This window comes from Lytechinus pictus, chromosome 5 (genome assembly GCF_037042905.1).
Source record: "Lytechinus pictus isolate F3 Inbred chromosome 5, Lp3.0, whole genome shotgun sequence".
NCBI lineage: Eukaryota > Metazoa > Echinodermata > Echinoidea > Temnopleuroida > Toxopneustidae > Lytechinus > Lytechinus pictus.
This window is the reverse complement of record NC_087249.1, coordinates 3,585,570-3,605,562: the sequence shown is the minus strand read 5'-3', so window position 1 is coordinate 3,605,562 and position 19,993 is coordinate 3,585,570. Positions and strand designations below refer to the sequence as shown.

Here is a 19,993-nt window from a genome sequence, read left to right as displayed (position 1 = left end):
ATCAGTGCCCCTTTTACCAAGAAAAGCGCCCCTCACGAGCGTGTTCTGCGCCCCTTTTACCCGAGAAGGACCCATTATACGTGTTAACGAGTGGCCCTTTGAAACGAGAAAACAATATTCTCGTTGATTTATGTTACTACAAAATTGTAAGGATAATCATACGTGCATTAAGCTTCACGAGTCATGTGACTGATGTGAGTGGGGTAGATAAGCAGAGGCGTACAGATAGATAGGGGGCTTGGGGATTTTGCCCCCTCCCCAATTTTGTCACGAACAAGAAGAAAAAGAGAAAAGGAAAGAGAAAAATATTATATTATTTTCTGAATATTTAGTTGTCAAAATCTATCACAAAATTGGATTTTTTTTATAAAAATGTCAAAAATTTTGCTCGCTCACTTTGCTCGCTCACCACGTCTTATAAATTTTCGTGATACGATATATCTAGCCCCACAAAATTTTGCACCACTACGCCACTGAAGATAAATCCGCCGCCCCTGAGCCACACACATATTTACACCGTGTCCCCCCCCCCCCCCCCCCGCTTACCTGGACATCCCCCGGGGATCTGTGCGCGGGCAGTTCCAGAGCATTGTCCATTTTGTAAAGCTCGCAGGAATAGGTTAACGCAGAAATGCTCCGTGCGGTACATTTCTTTTGCATATTAAGCCAATTGAAATAAAACAGATCATTTTGAACTTTGCCACCCAAAATTAATATTTGAACCCTAAGTATGCACATTTTCGTGCCAGCTGGATCTGAGGACATAACTAAATGTAAACAACAGTTGCAGTATTTCATTAAGTTTTTATCATTTAAAGTGGGTTTACTTTTCATATTTCATTTAATACTTGTTTCTCCACACTTTTCCCAAGCTGAACAATAATTAACAGATAGAAAATCAAGCCTAAGCCATTTCATGTGAATCACAGCTCCGTGTAAAGCAGATATCATCAAGAGTGTCTCGGTGTGTGGGGCGAAATGGCGCTCTATGAAGTGTTTCGGGCAAGGAAACAAATTAAAGAGGTGAAAGATATCTTGAAAGCAATCTTCCTAGCTAAAGTCCACGTGTTCTTCATCATTAACGTCTACTTTTATTCATATAACTATTACTATTTCCAAGTTCTGCGCAAATCATTTTTCACGCACTTTTCAAAAGTAAGTGGTGCTCATTCAAGCGGAAAGATTTTTCGACAGTTATATCGTCATTTGCTTAAAGAGATCTGTACTAATGTATAAATGTGGAAAAAGCTTCAGGATATTACAAACATATAATTTTACAGGATTATGTCTAAGTGTGATTTTTTTATACGCAATGTATAGGGAAATAACCATGTGAACAGGCAAGTCTCTTTATAATTTACTCTTAACCATTTTCAAGTCAGCGTAACTATAAAAAAAAAATCAGTTTGCATAGTTCTTACGAATAAAACAATGTAAAAACAAATTAGACGTGTACTTCAAAACCTCAGTCTTCAGGGAAAGCGTCTTATCAACATGTTTTTCAGACAAGTTGTCATCGGCCCGTTGCAGAAAGAGTTGCAATCAATCGCAACTCTAAATATCATGCGCAACTTGATTTTCAACCAATCAACAGCGTGCATTTGGGACTTGCGATTGATTTTTTGACTTGCGTTTAAACGCAACTCTTTCTGCAACGGACCCCAGATCTGACAACTTTCCTTGATTCTGATTGGGTGAGAGAATAAAACAGGACTTGTCGGATAAAACGTCCGACAAGTCCTTCATGAAACGCTCCCTAGGTCAGCCCCCCCCCCCTCCCCGAAATAAAAAGCGTTTATATCTTCAAGCAGACAATTAACTCCCTCAGATTGATAATTCTGTCAGTCACCCCCCCCCCCCCCTCCCCTACAACCACGAAAAACAATCGGCACCTTGTCTGCTGTGCAAACCCTTCACTCGTGTTAAGGGTCTGAAAGTGCAGCCTCTCATGCCTTGTGTACTGTGCTACTATTTGCGTGGAGACGCACTTGTTAATCAAAGTTTCAACCAGGGTCTGTGCCTGCAGACTAATCAGCACCCATGGTAAAGATGATAATCAATGCGAATGGTATTCTCTTATAAGGCTCTTATAGCATGGATACAGCAAATAAAAGGATGGCAACGCGTGCGACCATTGATCAATAACGTGCTGCATGAACCTACTGCATACTGTACCATGTGTAATCGGCCCGTAATCGGTTAGGCTTTAATTCCTAATGAACAGCGAGTCGAAAATTGTAAAGTGATCATAATATGATGGCACTGACGTTGATCTTGTGGAATATAAGGAATACAGGTACATAAGCTGCATTCTTCGTGATAGGCCTCATGTAGCCAGCCTCGTTAGGCCTACTGTGATTTTAAAAAGTGGTACGTACTCCATGTCACTACTTATTATTTCGAGACTGACTGTAGAATCACTGTTTATCACTGTTTGAATTTCACCTTAACATCATACATTGACCTGCTTAGACTGGTTATTTGTTGATTTTTCTTCAAATTAACATTTGACATCAGTATGACCACTGAGTTAAGCTTGGGGTAAACTATAATAGACTTGATTCAGTGGTGATACACACTGGTATACCACAGGGGTAGCAGGGTAACTCCCATATTTTCATGTATTGAAAACAGAGGAGAAAAGGGAAGAAAGAAGAAGATCATGTATGGAAGGCATGTCGTTTAACTCATATCCCTATTGGCTATTATTTATTTGGGGAAAATTGATGTCACATTTAGGAATACCCCCGCCCCTGCAAATCTGGTACCATGGAGCCGCCCATGGGTTTTTTTTTTTTACGTTTTAAACAGAAATGTAGAAATGCAATATAAGTGTAATATATATATATATATATATATATATATACAGTGCGTATCAAAAAAAAGTTTACACTTACAAAAAATCCTGTAAAATTATTCATTTGTAATATCCTGAAGATTTTTCCATATTTTAACATTGGTACAGGTCCATTTAAGCAAATGACGATTTAACTGTCGAAAAATATTTCCGCTTGAGTGAGCACCACTTACTTTTGAAAAGAAAATGATTTGCGCAGGACTTCGAAATAGTTATGCGAATAAAAGTAGACCTTAATCATGAAAAACACGTTGAATTTAGCTAATAAAATTGATTTGAAGATATCTTTTACTTATTTAACTTGTTTCATTGCCCAAAACACTTCGAAGAGTGCATTGCGCCCCACCCCACTCCCCCTCACACCAAGACCTTAGTGATGGTATTTGCTTTGCACTGAGCTGTGATCCACATGAAATGGCTTAGGCTTGATTTTCATTTTGTTTATCACTGTCAAGCCTGGGAAAAGTCTGGAGAAGCAAGTATTAAATGAAAAATGAAATGTAAACCCACATTAAATGATAAAACATTAGTGAAACAAATGCTGAAAATGTCTGATATAAACTTTTGGTCAGATTCAGTTATGTCCTCAGATCCAGCTGGCACAAAAATGGTAAAGGTTGTGCTTAATAAGTGTTTAAATTTCAATTTTGGTGGCAAACTTGTTCTAAAATGCTTTAGTGTATATGTTTTATTTCAATTGACTAAAAGTGCAAGGGAAATGTATGAGAAATTTTTCGCAGGATAAGTATGATTTCGCCCTTTCCCCTCGACACAGCGTGAAAACGGGCATTTCTGCGCAAACAGATTTCTGCGAGCTTTACAAAAATGGACAGTGCTCACTCAAGTGTAACATTCTGTCAAAACTTTTACTTTCATTTGATAAATGAGACCCAAACCCAGGAATATATGTGAAAAAAATACCCACATGTTGTATATTTTTTAATTCCCAGGGCTTTTTCAAAGTGTAAACTTTTTTTTGATACGCACTGTATATGTATTGGCGTGTGTATTGGTGTGGGTGTGTGTGTGTGAGGGAGGGTGTGTGTGTTAGGGTGTGTGTGGGTGTGTGTGTGAGGGTGAGGGAGGGTGTGTGTGTGTGTGTGTAATTATAATAATTCTGTTCAGAAAATCTCAGACATACGTTACCCTCACAGTGACTGAAAAGAATTCGAAGAGTGAAAACGCTACATTCACCAATACACATAATTTCAGGAATCGTGATATTGTGAACAAATTGAATAATAAACCTTCAGCAAAATCATCTGAAAATATGTATGTTGAGTCAAGAGAGAAGACAATGAATCGTTTTATAATCGCCAACTTACCAAGTTTATTTCACTACTTCGTTTCTCAATTACGTCCTTTCAGTGAAAAATGGCTGAACAATTTGAAGAACTTCAAGAAAAGATTGCTGCAAATCCATCAAATCTTGAGGATCATCTTCCTCGAGTTTTAGAAGAGATCAAGAAAGATGCAAGTGGAGAATTCATCAAGACCTGCAAATACGAATTTAGGGATGATCTGATGGGTGCCGTCAAGGCAGCGTAAGTTCATTCACTCCAGCATTTTTGTATGCATTTGCTGGATTGAATCTGTTTACAAAATAGCTCACAGTTGGCAGTTTCGTATAATAGTACGTGAGACTAGTCATATAGAAGTAGTAGTGGTGGTGGTGGTGGTGATGGTAGTAGTAGCAGCAGTAGTAGTAGTAGTAGTAGTAGTAGTAGTAGTAGTAGTAGTAGTAGCAGTAGTGGTAGTGGTAGTAGTGGTAGTAAGATCTGTACGTAGTAGTAGGCCTAGTAGAAGTAGTAGTAGTAGTAGGCCTAGTAGTAAAAGAAGAAGTAGTAGTAGTAGTAGTAGTAGTAGAAGCAGCAGCCGTAGTAATGATAGTATCAGCAGCAGCAGCAGCAGCAGTAGTAGTAGTAGTAGTAGTAGTAGTAATAATAGTAGTAGTAGTAGTAGTATAGTTGCTGTTGTTTGTGTTGTTGTTTTGTAGTTTTTGTGTAGTTAACTCTTAGTATGAACTATGGGAGCGAAAATGGTAATAGTATATAGCAGCGGTAGTTTAGGGATGGTTGGGGTAGAAAGTAATAGAATGATGTTTATGTTATTTTGTAAGATCTGAATGTGATAATAATCCAATGTGATTCACTTTATCCATTTATTACCAAACTTAATGCGCATTTGGAAGTAAATTTTCGTCTGTTTTTCTTTATTCCTCAGGAAAAACAAACATGAGAAAATAATGGTTGAAATATGCATTGAATGCATGAAGAGAAGAACCCAGTCGTACTTTGAACAATCCAAGGAAATATTTAATGAAAAGGCCATTGTCAAATGGAAGGTAAAGTAACTCTCTTCACATAGATTCCTATGGTTGTTTCATAGGGTAAAATCTGACTGGAGGGAGGGGGGGGGGGCTTCAAGTAAACCTAACAAAAGATAATGTATGCACTGACAAAGCGACGCACCTGGCTCACTGCATAACCTATTGAAAGTGAATTTTTTCTTCTTTGGAAGCCCCTCTGTTATATGGTCGTCATAAAGGGGCTTTCACAATTGCTCTTGCGATCGTTTGCGATCATTATTTTGGTCACAATATATGTTGCACACAATCGCAACGGTTGTAAGCAGTCGCACCACCAATTGTGAAAGGGGCCTAAGTTGAAGTGATCAGAAGTCGGATTCACTTGGGATTCACTTACAACATATCCCAGCTTCACTCACCTTTCTATAATCACTGGCGTGCTGGTGGTGTCTGTCTATGGCTCGAGATACACTTACATCGGGTTTGAAGCCGCCTCCAACTTTTAATACAAAAATCCAATTTTGTGATAGATTTTGACATGATTTCCAATGAATAATATATTTAACTCTTCTCTCTTTAGATTCCTTTTTTTGTGGTTTGTACGCCACTGTGAACTGTGGGCGCAGTACGGTATAGCACATGTGCTAAAAAGCTGCTTTATATAAGTCCCGAGCGAGCGAAGCGAGCGAGAAAAAATCACCTTTTCATGAGAATCTAACTCTGAGCTATTTTTTTTACATTATATTCAGTAAATAAAATCATATCCTACACTTTTCCTTTTGCTTTTCTTTCCCCCTTGTTTTGTTCTTGTTTGTAGAACTTTTTGGGGCCATGACCCAACCATTCCATATGCAGTGCTGTGCGGTTGGGGTTCCGGGGCGGAGCCCCCGGAACTTCTTGATATCAAAGATTGCCGCTATTTTAATCAAATCGCGGGCATATACAGAATATAGCTTTTACACAACACATTTATTCAACCCAGTTGCGCAAAAGTCGCCAGCGTGCAAAGCGAGCTGGAAAAAAAAATTGCCTATTGAAATTAAATTCTAATTATGTGATAGATTTTTCCATTATATTCAGCAAATAACACATTTCATTGTTTCCATTCATTTCATTACACGTTGTCTCCTATAATTTCTTTTATTTCCTCTTGGGTGTGGAACCAAGACCCCCCCCCCCCCTCCGCGCCTGTATGCCAGTGATTGAAATTGATTGAACGGGGGGGGGGGGGCGTTATAGAGCCAATTGAAGGTTATAAATGAAGAGCCCCTACTGCCTTGGGTCTGGGGCAAAGCCCCGGTAGCTTATTTGCATAAAATTTAGCAAGCTTATAGTACAATGTTGTACGCAGTTCATCTTTCTTTCCGCTCTTTAATTTCAATCATCGGCAGCCCGGTCGTGTTATGTTTTTTTTCTTGTCTCTTTTCTTTGTTTTCCAATTTAGCTTTTGATTAATTACATTCTACCTTCGTTTCCCGCTATTATTTGCCATTTTGTCATCTTTTAATTTATTTTCCACCGTGTTATTGCATTACATAGGCCTATTTCGGAATGATTTGTTCTTTCTCAAATGTTCTTCTTTCGTATATTTTCCCGCTTTCCTTCCTTTTCCATGAAAAAAAAAGAGTTTTTTCTTTTCCCTTTCCTTTTCCTTTTCCTCCTTTCCTTTTCCCCTTTCCTTCCCCTTTCCCTTTCTTTCTCTCTCCTTTTTTTTCTTTTTCCCGTTTTTCTTTTCTTTTCCCGGTGAAATCCGCCAGGGGGGGCAGCTTGCCCCCCCTGCCCCCCCCCCGCCTGTTATGCCACTGGTGTTACCCCAGGGTGTCTGGAGCCGCTTTGAGATTCTTTATGTACGACACCTATTTAAGTGTGCCTGTCTTTTCACATGTTCGTTAGCATTAACTATTGTTCGCTATTTCTAGTTCAGTGGTTAAGCCGCCTTGGGGATAATTACCGGACTGACATCGCCTGTTTGGTGGATTCATTTCAGGCCGGCAATCAAAAATAATGAGCTGATACTCATACGTCGGGCCGCCTCCGGGCCGGCCTCATTCCTATATCTTGGGCCAAAGTGTGAGTGGGGATGTTTGTGTGAGGGTGTCCATCTATGCCTGTGTCAAGTGTCTTTGGGTGTGGGGTGTGGTTGAGCCCTAGATGCGTTAGTTTATTATTATATTACTACTGATTCGTGTAATCATCATTATTTTGATATTGTCATGATCATGGTCGCCGTTAATTAATAACCCGATTCAGTTTTATAGCTATCATTTCCTCCACTAGTTTCATTTTTTATTCTCAACGTAATTCTTTACTTGTATTATATCAGGGCCATGAAGATGCCATCGATCTGATAACACGTGACCTCGAGCAACCAATAGAATGGGAGCCCACAGATGACGAGAAGGAGTCTGACGAGGCGAAGCATGTGTCATGGGGTGATTCTGGCAGCGCACTCAAAGATACAGTTTCAGATATCATCAACGCTTGTAGGTGAGTAAATGGACTGATATAGACACGGACCTATTAGACGACTCATGGTTACCATAGGCGCAACAAATACCCATCACCTAGAGACTGTTTATTAAATGATTTTTTTTATGAGAGTCTGGGGTTTTTTCTGGATAATCATGATAATGGCGCTTAAGGTTTGTTTTGTTGTTGTTGAAGATATAAGCAGATGTCAGTCGACTCTAAATATATATGATACTGCAATACGATACAGCGTATGATTTATTGTTACGACACATTATGTGAATATGCAAATTAGATATGATATGATAGCGTTTCAAATTTTACCTTATCCTAAAGATTTTTATCGTGATGGTGGCCTTAAGTAAAGCTTGAAAAATTGAACCTCAATCACGTCTCTATACATAACTTTCTGTATTGCGTTGTCTTGGACACAGGGTAATAGTGAGCTCAAGATTGCTTTGAAACAAGGAGTTTTTGTGCAGAAATGGTGGTGGTAGTGGTGAAATCTTCTGACCTTGTGAAAATTATCGTCATTTTTTTTCATTAAGTCAAAATGGGAAAATTTCGTAACTTATTCAAAATATTAGAAAATGTCTTCACATTCAGTTTTAACCGATAACATTTTTATTCTTCACTTTTATCTTCCTTATTGCATTTTAGTCGCGACAAGATTATCAAGAAAGTTCAGGGGTCATTCGTTCGGTTGCTTTCGTCATGTCTCCAGAGCAGTTCAGACATGCATCTCGTTGTTGCTCTTGCCATTGCTGAGTCAAATGAGATGTCATGGGAGGTACAGTTTATATATTTAAAATACCTTCCACCACTCCCCACCATATTTCATTCCATTTCATTATAAGAAAGGCTTACAAAAATTTGGATTAAATTGAATGCATGTTCGTTTTGGTAAAAAAAAAACCTAATACTATGTTAATTTTACGCAATAATGAGTAAAAATTTCCCATGAAACCCCTGCATGATACGTGCTTTTTGTTCTGCAACTTTTTTTACGCAAACCATTTCATGTTTCTGGTGTGTATATTGTACGTTCTATACGGTGATACAATATAGCTTGTGGCATATCACAGTTTTATCAAACGAAATTTCCTCTCTTTTTTTGCAGTTGACTAACTTAAACTTCAGTGATTCATGATTATAAAAAAAATTATATATATTTATTTCATGTAATGCCACTGATTTATATTGAAACACATTTTTAATAAGACATAATTTCCATATTAAAGTTGTGCATCATTCAATTAAAGTTTGGCCCTCAATAATGCATTCTTGGTAAGGTTGAATGAACGCCCTCAGACAAGTGCTAGCGATATTATTTAAAAATGCACTTGCATTATCAATGCATTAAGATGTGTTATAGGATATGTTCTGCGTCTCGGTGCAAAAACTCACTTCGTTCTTCACGAATCACCATCGTTACTATATTGACGTCATCACCAACCATGGTCCCCAACACTGGTACCCAACATTTCATTTCCCTCTGTTACAGGGTACTGAAAAGCTTATTCCTGATGTCCTGGAAATATTTTTCAAATGGTTACGCCGTGAAGACGTCGACTTTGAACACAACCTGGACCATAAGGCTCTGGCACAAGCCATGCCAGCTTGTGCCATGCTAGAAAATGCTGGGTAAGATATCAGGAATAGTAGTAGTGATAATACTGATTTACTTGAAATATTACGAATGGCAAGGTAAAAGCATGATATATGCTTTAATACATTTTGACGACAATTTTGGGCAACGGATTATACATTTGGCAGTTTTGATATTCTGTGTAACCAGCTACTGTGCAATCCTTTGGGCAACGTCAGATTAAACATTGTCCAACCAAGAAAGATACATGGATCATTATACATTGAATGCATTTTTTTTTACCTAATCGACTTTCCCATATCTTATACAGGGAAGTGTATTGAAATTGATTTTGGTATTTGTTTTTGGTGAGTTGATCTAGGAAACATACTTCGATGAAACCTTTTTTAGTCTCATTCTCCTGGGAGCCATGACCTTTTCGATAGACCACAGTATTTTCAAACTACTCAAGAAGTAATCTTATTTTCTCATGAATAAGATTGGAAGCTTATAGTGAAAGTACTGCAAGTTAATTCTACGGTACCCCATTAATTTTCAGCAGTTCTTTGTTTTCAATTACTTGTGTTCGACAAAATGAAAATAATTATTGTTGTTTATCACAGGAAATCTTGTGTGAGTCAATTAAAGAGCATTTTGGAATACTGTCTGGAGCAAGAGCTTGAGGGCGATGAGACACCTCTCTCAGTCCATGGAGATATAATAAGCACAATTATCACTGATTATATACTGCAGGTATGATTCTTTAGCCATGACTTCTTATACTACTCGTGAATATTGAAATTAAATATATCTTGCCTAAATTGGATTGGAAAAGATGCAAAATATCGCTGCCTTAAATTCAATATAGCGTGATTGCTACCTAAATAATATAACTCTCTTCCTTTACAGTATTTTTTATTTTGTAGGTCTAACCCTGATTTCACCAAGTCAGAGTTCTCTATGTACATTTTTCTTTCATGTCCTTTCATGTTTTATTTAAAGAGTGAAATAGTTAAGTGGCTGATTTTCTGAGGCAACAATAAAGTGATATGATATCTATCTCCGATTTAGGACGTTGACAAGGTGAATAAATACAAGGATCTCCTTCCAAGTGTTTTAAAACTTCTCACATGTGACGTCAGAGACTTAGAGGAATTAGCGGGTAATACCTTAGGAGCGCTTGGGGAAAACGGTGATATCCTTGTCGCATATGGTGACGCCATAGTGGAGGCCTACTTGAGCAACAAATGTGAAGACACACACATTTGCAGTAGGTATTTTTCATGGATATGGAATATGTCTTTCGTAATTTTCTTTTATCATTATTATCATTATTATTATTATCTTTTTTTCTTAGGGGTTCTGTATGATAGTTATTGGATGTATTTCTGCATTCTCCATTCGCCATCTGACTGGCATTTTCTCCACTGACGGAGATCCCTGTTGCTATTGTACGTTCTGATCAGTCTCTGGTTATTAAGGCTTCACAGCACTGTAGGTGCTTTTATGGGTATGTGGGTGAGGGTTGTTTCTTATGCCATATAAGTAATACTAGTAATACTAATACTGTATTGGAATACTGTATTGGCATTCCCCCCTCTCTCTCTCTCTCTCTCTCTCTCTAAATTCTTAATTGCTTTAATATATTTCTTTGCAATATATTCGTATAGGTGCTTTAACTGGAATTTATAAGAACAAACCGGAAGTGATTTTATCGCGAATGGACAAACTTGCAGAAAAGATGGAAGACATGGGTCATGATGACAAGACCTATATGTACCTTCTCTTGGATGAAGTTGCTTAACAAAATCCCGAGGTATGATTTTGTAGCCTTGCCTTCCATTATTGAAATACTGATGGAAAAGAAGAAGTCAAAATTTCCTTTTCACCGGTTTTTACTTAATAACGTTAAATGTAATTGGAGGGGTCTTAGAATTTTTCCCAGGAATTTTTCATACAGGCAGAGAAAAGAAGACTCAAAGAGTAACGGATAATTACTTGTATGTTCTCCGATATAGCTCTAATTAATATGGGCAGACTCCCCTATCCGGCTATGAGTGTAGAAAGGGGAGAAGGGATGGCATCCGCCCCCTTTATCAAATCCACTCAGACATTTTCCACCTTGCACAGAAATAGAACGTACCAATGTGACTTCATTTCCAGACTATAGAAAGTACCAATGAGCATTCATTTTTAAGGTTTAATTGCTCCTTCTCGTCTATATGTAATTCTTTGAATAAAACCCTTTGATTCTGAATAATTTTTCTGCAGGCTCTGGTCTCTCACATCGATCTCATGATGGAGGACCTGTGTGATCCAACCCTTGCGACCCTCTGTTTTCTGGCACTCGCCGATATCTCTCGTGAATATGCCATCAAATTTGTCGAACACATAGATAAATGTGTGAAAGCATGGGAACTGTCGGCTTTCTCGGTGTCTTCTGCATGTACTATCATTGCAAGCGTCGGTTGCACCAGCGAGGTAATTATCAAACACATTACCTAAGGCACTACCTCTAAAGAAAACGATCAGAGATCTATCCTTCATTTATGGTCATTAAGACGTAGCCGAAAATATGATGGTGTTGGGTAAGAGACGTCGTTCATACTTTACAAGTTCGGTGACAAGTTTGGGATATGGGTCCGGTCTTATAATAATAATAATAATAATAATAATAATAATAATAATAATAATAATAATAATAATAATAATAATAATAACAATAATAATAATTAGACTTATATCGCGCCAAATCCACTCTGTAGATTGCTCAAGGCGCTTTTTAGGAAATTATAAAAGAAATTAAGAAGAATTGAACAGAAATGTTTTGAGGTAATGTTTAAAAGTTTCAGAAGTCAAGCATTGTTTGATGTTTTGAGGGAGGCTATTCCATAGCTTAGAGGATGAGTAAACAAATGATCTTTCACCCCAGGTTTTGGAAATTTTGGGGGTAACAAGAGAATTGGAAAAGGAGGAACGTAAAGATCTTGAAGGGGTATAACTTTTGATAAGTGAAATAAGGTACTGGGGAGATGATGATAATAATAATAATACATAGAATTTGTAAAGCGCACTTTCAATCTTATTTAGATGCTGAAGGCGCTTTAGAGAAAAATACAGAAAGGGAAAAAGTACAAAGCAAATTGGACCTATACAAGGATAGCCTTCATACATAGATGGTTGTCTGTCCAAAAAACCTTATACATTATATTACAGGTACATCTTCAGGATGTCCCTGAAGGTGGTTGCTGATGTCTAAGTTTTTAAACCCTGTGGAAGAGAGTTCCACATTTTTCAGCCCCGCACGCGCGAAGGCCCGCTCCCCCATGACCATTAGCAGGATAGAAGGCCTACAGACCTATGTTGTTATCCTTGTCGGTATCACTATGTCAAATCCTTTGTTCTTTCCCACAGAAAGAAGCTACAAGGTGTCTAAAGATCCTCTTTGACAAGGTGAAGACGATAGATCCTATGTGGATCTCTGTAATACTGATGGAGGCAAAGCGGGTTGGCATGGCTTATAAGGAATGTCTAGCCGTTTATCGACCACAACTAGAGAAACTAAAGACATGTCAGCAGATGGGTGTTCCAGACCTGGTCCAATCCTTGATCGATTTCTTGGAAGACAGAAGGTAAATCCTAAATGATCTTCGGGTGAAATTGGGAAGAAAATGTTTTGGTAAGGTATAAAAAAAAAATTAAGCAAAACATAGTTATAGAATATAATTGATTTGGTTATGATAATGATGTATGATTAAATACACAATTTCAGTCCTGTATACAGACACACAATTCGGTTATCATTTTGCTTGATTCTGCATGAGGTCGCTTTGTCATATTGCCACATTTGGCATTTATGTTTAAATCTACCTTAATTTGTGGAGTTATTGTTATTCGTAAACGCTATCATAACTTTAAATTCCCCCATCAACATTATCACTATTATCATCAGTATCTGCATTTGAATATAATCACAATACAGTTTCCACAACAAGCAACGTGTGAGGAGAATGGAAAGCACAGTATCATGTTGGAAATGAAATCTAAGTATTTGTAGCACGCCAATAATTATCGAGACAGTATATTTTCTTTCCACGGCTTTCGTAGATTGAACTTGAAACGACTAAAAAAAAAATTTTACACTTTTTTAGCTTGCAAAGTCTCAGCAAAGACGTGGCCGAGCAGCAGGAAGATATTGATAACTTGGATTCTCGCGTGACGAACACAGAAAACGACATAACGAGAATTGACGAGACTGTGACAGAACAGGGTGACGAGATTTTGAACGTCAAGAAAGACGTCAATGAGCAGGGCCAGAGACTGGATGAGTTAGAAGAAGTCGTCGATGAGACGGTCGAAAAGGTCGAAGAGATCGACCATAAGGTAAAAGGGGGCTTTGGAAAGATTGTGAAATACATAGTTCATCAGATTTGAACCCGCCAAACCGACTTTTATTTCCTTGAATAAGATATCATTGCCATGGTACCTCTACATAAAACTTTACGCCCCTTTTTGTACGTGGGATAGGATAAAATGGCATCCTCTTGTTTTGTAAGTTGGAAAGCATAGGTTTGCAATGGAGACAATCCGTGTAATATTGGCATGTTGACATCAAAAGGATAGCTTGTGTCTTTGCGACTTCACTGTCATTCCTGTACATGATACGATTTCGATGTTGAATCAAATCATTCTTATCAAAACTAATGTATATGACCAAACCAACAGAAAGAGCTCATATTTTTCATTGCGTCCTGTAACCATTTGTGATTTTTTTTAATAGATAAGTTTTCTACAACTTTTGCCTTTTGTAGACGATAACTAACGCGCCTAAATGGTCGCGTGACGTATCAAAGCTGTTGAACCCCGAACACGAACATGACTGGCGATTCTTGGCAGTTCGTCTCGGCTACTCGGGTGAAGACATCCGTAACTGGGCCCTATCACCAGACCCTACCATGGCCATCCTAGCCGAATGGTACACAACTCACAAGAGTAGTGACGCTACCTATGCCATTCTTGGTGCGCTAGAGGATATGGGAAGAACTGATGCAGCAGAAATAATCACGCAATCTCTAGAAGAAGCAGGTACATAATTTTGATTCAAGTTTCGTTTTCGTGTTAGGAATACATATGCACGAAATACTTCCTAGTGCATGATTTTCTACCTTGGAAATTATCCAAAGCAAACTTTAACCCCAAACTTCTTTAATAATCATCTTCTTAAATATATTGCCACCAGTAGAACATTATCTGGTCACGAACCAGATTTACCATGCAGTCTAGTTAGGATCCATGGTCTAGTTAATTGGGTACATGGTTCTCATTGGTTAATTTCCTGTTAATTGACTACTACGCTCTAATTATTCGAACATTAGTTTGCCCGAGTTTGACATAATTTTAGCCGCATGGTCATGATGGTTGGTAACGAGAGCCGCTTAATAGAAAGATAGCTGATATCAACACCTACATAACTACAAGGCAACAACGTTTTCTTTTTATTACATTAGAAATGCTCGTACCTCAAGCCCCTTCGGACGATTCTGGAATACCTCCAACAGTATTCCTGAGCTATCAGTGGGACCACCAGCCCGAGGTGAAGGCCATCAGAAAGCATCTTGAGATGGCCGGGTTTCCCTGCTGGATGGACATTGGTCAGATGGGTGGAGGAGATCAGTTATTCGCTAAGATCAACCAGGGCATGAGATCATCCAAAGTGGTACTCTGTATGGTGACGGAAAAATACTCGAACTCGGAAAACTGCAACAAGGAGGTATTGAGATTTATTTCATAATTCGGTGTCGAAATCTTTCCTTTTGGGGGAACATCTTAATTCTGAAAGAGCTTTAAAGCATTATAACCCTTTTCACAATTCTTTTATCACATCTTGTGAAAACTATTTTTATTCAGTCATGAGAATTTACATCCAATGCAATGCTAATTCTATATCGATTTTCAGCTGGTATAGCTATACAGTTTGGTAATGATAAATCATATAAATAGAAGTCATTAAGCATTTAGTCGCTATTGAACATGGATGATAAAAGTATGTACATGTTGATGATAATGTTTGGAGCACAGTCCTTCACGTGCTAGTTTTGTAGGTTGTAGCTCGTGTAGTTATTGCACAGAATAAACTTTCCTCAATATTCATCTAAATTATATTTATATATATATATGTTTATTCTAACAAAATATTTGTATGTACAATTTTAATTTTCTAAGACCAAAATACATTTAAAATTCATAATAGTAATGCAATGGTGTTCGGCCTACGAAACAGAATAATGCGGAATAAGTAAGCCATCTAACATTTCCAATAGACACCAAAGTCTTTTACATGTTGTACGCAGCAGCTCCAGTCTACCTAATAGGCCAGGTCATATAACCAATTTTCTAACAGTATTCTTCTTTCCTTCATCTTCTAGGTTAATCTTGCCAACCTGTTAAACAAACCTATCATCCCCGTCCTCATAGATCACACCAAGTGGCCACCTGAGGGCGCAATGAGTATGCTGTTTGCTCAGCTTCTCTACATACAGTTTTACAACGACAAGGAATACGTCAGGGGTGAGAAGTTCTGGGAAGATCCGAAGTTTTCGGAGCTTCTCGGACAGATTTCTTACCACGCAAATCCGGAGGAGAGTATGATATCTGAAGGTAAGACGGTGAGAAGAATGCTGAAGTCTGTCATCTCAAAATATAAAATAAACATTTCAAATGTATACGATTTTGAATAGAAGTTGTTAAATGGCTACAAAATCACACAGCGTAAAAAAAGGTTAGCATATCTCCCGGAGGTGACCTTCATACTTTTCTGAGTGTCACATTTAAGAGGATAATGGCACTTAAATCCACCGGGGAAAATATGAAAAATGTTTGAGATTTGTTTGCAGACATCGTTATGTATGCATGGTATACTAAAATTAAGCACATATGATTAATTCAGTATCAATGTGATTTTATTCCAGACCCGGAGCTTTAATATTTTATTTGTCAAAACGAAAATATGATATTACATCCTTTTTTCTACTTAGAGTACCGTAATTGGATTCCTCAGGTAGAAGACAAACCAGCCACGGTGAAAAAGGTATCGGAAGACACAAAGAACATACCTGGTGTTCAGCAAAATCAAACTACGGTAAATGACAAAGTTCAACTTTCTATTTCCAAAAACATTGGATCAACCCTCAGTGTCAAATGAGCCCTTATGATTGGCCTACAATCTAGTTTTCATTCACGTGTTTGGAGCTGCTTTTAATCTCAAATGTTATGCACTGATGCCACTTAACGAGCTCCAAATATTACAATTGCCGTTTTCTGTGTCCTTTGATATTATATTCTAGTTTTCTACTCTCCTTTCAACAATGCTTATGTATTATTCATCTACAATCCTGCGATTCTCTTCACGTCAAGCCTATTTTTAATTTTACTTGACCTATGATTTGCTGAAATTATCTCTTGTTTATTTCATCCCAGGAATCTGTGGATCCCCCAACCGTATTCATCTCTTAACAATGGGACAAGCAACCACAAATACAGAGATTGTTCTCTCGTCTCACTGATCTAGGGTACCACTGTTGGTTAGACATCAATCAAATGGGTGGTGGGGATCCACTCTACTCCAAGATTGATAAAGGTGTAAGAAATGCAAAGGTGAGATAGTTTTTAATCTAGAACACGGAGAGTGAAATTTAGTATATTTCATAGATTTTTTTTTTCTTTCAAAGCTAATCTGTTCTGAATGAAATGGACGTATGTATGGCATTCGTCATTGTTTACAACTTGTTCTTTGCTCAACCTTGAAAGTGTAAGGCTAAGTACTAACCCCAAATGATCTAGTCACTTTAAATGAGCAGGCGGCTTTAACAATACTCGATCTTGATTGCAGCAACCAATTCAAGGGTTTACATTCTTGGTTGAAAGCAAGAGTTCTTATAAGCAGTCTATATAAATCATCCAAAATTCAAAAAGTATGTATCACTAACCAGTTACAGGCCAACAATCGATTTAAATGAATCCGATGTAAATGTGTCATAATATGTCTAATTTTATGATTTATTGTTGTATGTGAACATTTTGTTTCGGGTTTTCTGTTTGTCTTATGAAACTGACAGTTCAGTTTATGATACCGTTTCCGAGGATATCAGTTTTAAATTTTCTTCGACTTTTAACTGTTTCAGGTTGTGGTTTCATGTGTGACATCAAAGTACGCCCTCTCTGCGAACTGCAGACGGGAGATCAGTCTTTCTGATGCACTTCGTAAACCCATCATTCCCCTGCTTCTTGAAGAAATGACCTGGCCCCCGGAAGGACCAATGAGTATGACCTTCACACAGCTCCTCTACATTGACTTTACTAACGAGACCACTGTGGCCAACTTTGATGATGAGAAGTTCGAAGAACTGGTGGAGAAGATCAAGGAACATGCTGAGCCGACCCTTGGGGTTGAGGTTCTTGAGGATCAGGATAATATGAACAACAAACCACAAAGACCTGCTGAGACCGAGACGCCAGAGCTGCCAGGGATTGGTGATGGAGGCAAAGGTAAGGTTCAAATCTTTCAGTTATCATTTATCACGCTTGATTACTATCACATCATTATGACAATAAAATGAATTGAATTGAATTGAATTGAATTATCACTGACGAATAGATGAAAAAAGTGATCCAATTGCTTAGGGGAGAGGAGGTCTGTTGTTCCGTCCCCGTCCCCCTCTCCTTGATTAGTGTGGCGTCATCCATTTACTTCCATAGATATTATCATTGCCATCATCATAACCATCGTCGTCATCATCATCATCATCATCATCACCAATACCGTTGGCATTACCATCACAATCATTAGGCCTATTATTGTAATTTGTTCGCATTTTTTGGTACATGGATTAAGTCAAATCTGATATGTAAGATAGACTGATCTACATAAATCTGGTAGGGATTAAAACCTCAGATTTCGTGTCATAGTGATGAAAAAAATTGTGTTTTTTGTTATTTTTAATTGATTGAGTTATTTCCCCTTTTCCAGACACGGGACAGGAGAATATGACGTCACCAGCATGTGACGATGGACCCCAGACCACACCTGACATTAACAAACCAAGAAAAGAAGAGAACAATAAACCTCTTGACAAAACCCCGTCTCCCTCTCCGGAAAAGAAAAGGAACAAGAAATCTTCAACTTGTTTGGTTTTATAATATTCTTCAAGCAAATCAAATGATTAATATGGACTTGAAAGTTTTAAAGTACTCTTCTCAGTCATTAAAAGAAGGATTGTCGACCAGCAAAAATTCTGAAATCAAATTGACTGAAACCAAGTGAAATGGTTATCAAAGTATGTCTGTTCTCAATTTATTTTACTTATTCTACTGTACTCAATCTACTAAAAACTAAAGAAGAATTTTGTTCTACCTCTTGACAGCTTCATTTGATTTCCACTTTTTACAGTTTGAGTCAGTTCTTAAAGGTCAAGTTGACTTAAGAAAAATGTTTATTCGAATCAATAGAGAAAAATCAGACAAGCATAATGCTAAAAACCTCATCAAAATCTAATGTAAAAATAAAAGAAAGTTATGACATTTTGCTTATTTTTCACAGAATAGTTATTTGCACAATTAAGTCACATGCAAATGAGAGAATCGATGATGTCCCTCACTATTTTTTTTTTTTTTTTTACTGTTTGACTTATACAATATTTCAATTTTCAGAGATTTGAAAATAAGGACCAACTTGCCTGAACCATAAAATGTTAATCAATGGTAATTCTACATGTTATAGGAGAAAAATAGAATATTTCATATGATAAAATACACAAAAATAGTGAGTGATGTCATCAGTTCCCTAATTTGCATACCGACTGGGATGTGCATATAACTGTTTTGTGAAATTAAGCAAAACTTAAAAATGTCATAACTTTCTTATTTTACATCCGATTATGAGGACATTTTCAGTGTTATGCTTGTTGGATTTTTCTATTTTTATTTAAATCAACTTTTTGTTGGGGTGGACTTGTCCTTTAAAAGCTTATCCATATTATATACTCCCTATTTTTAATATAAAAGCGTTTTGTGTGATAAAAAGAGTTTTGTAATAACATTGCATGTTTGATAACGATCATAATAATGAAAATGTTCGAGCACAGTTGCGAAGTCCATCAAAACACATAAATGTTTACAATAGTAAAGAAATGTTAACATAAAATTGAAATAACGTGTATGACTTAAATTGCAATTATGTGCAATATTTCATCATGTTGATTATTTTGATGACATGTTATTTATTTTCGTAATTTTGTATGAAAGAAAGAGCGACAGCTCGTGGTACCAATGCATTTAAAGTCATTTAAACTTTGCATTATACTTTTTATTCTTTATAATATTGTTACGTTTCTCTTGATCAGTACATTCATCATTTCCTATAGAATATAAAGTCTAGTATACAGATAAAGGCTGTCCTTAAAAATGTACACTTATTCAATTGTCATGATTTATTCGTATTTAAAAGTTATAAGCTTCACAAAATAATCTTACAGATTGTGTTTTTACTTTTGCATAATTTTACTGTTTTTTTTATTATATCATACAGTCATCTATTAACAAAAATATCATTATTTATCATTTCTTTATTCATGGAATGTTTTATCATACTGCTTCTTGTCAGATGTTTAGAGCATGTTGAAATAAACATGAGTTTAAAAGATATCGCTGTATCATATGTTTGTCTTGATATTTTTATGACTAGGTTCCAAATCATCTTCCCACCCCACTCTCCCTC

General features: G+C 37.2%; 1 pseudogene; it reads left to right on the top strand.

Annotated features, from left to right (window-relative positions):
* Window positions 1-1,974: 1,974 nt before the first annotated feature.
* On the top strand, window positions 1,975-19,919 carry LOC129262561 (uncharacterized; annotated as a pseudogene).
* The last annotated feature ends 74 nt before the right edge of the window (window positions 19,920-19,993 follow it).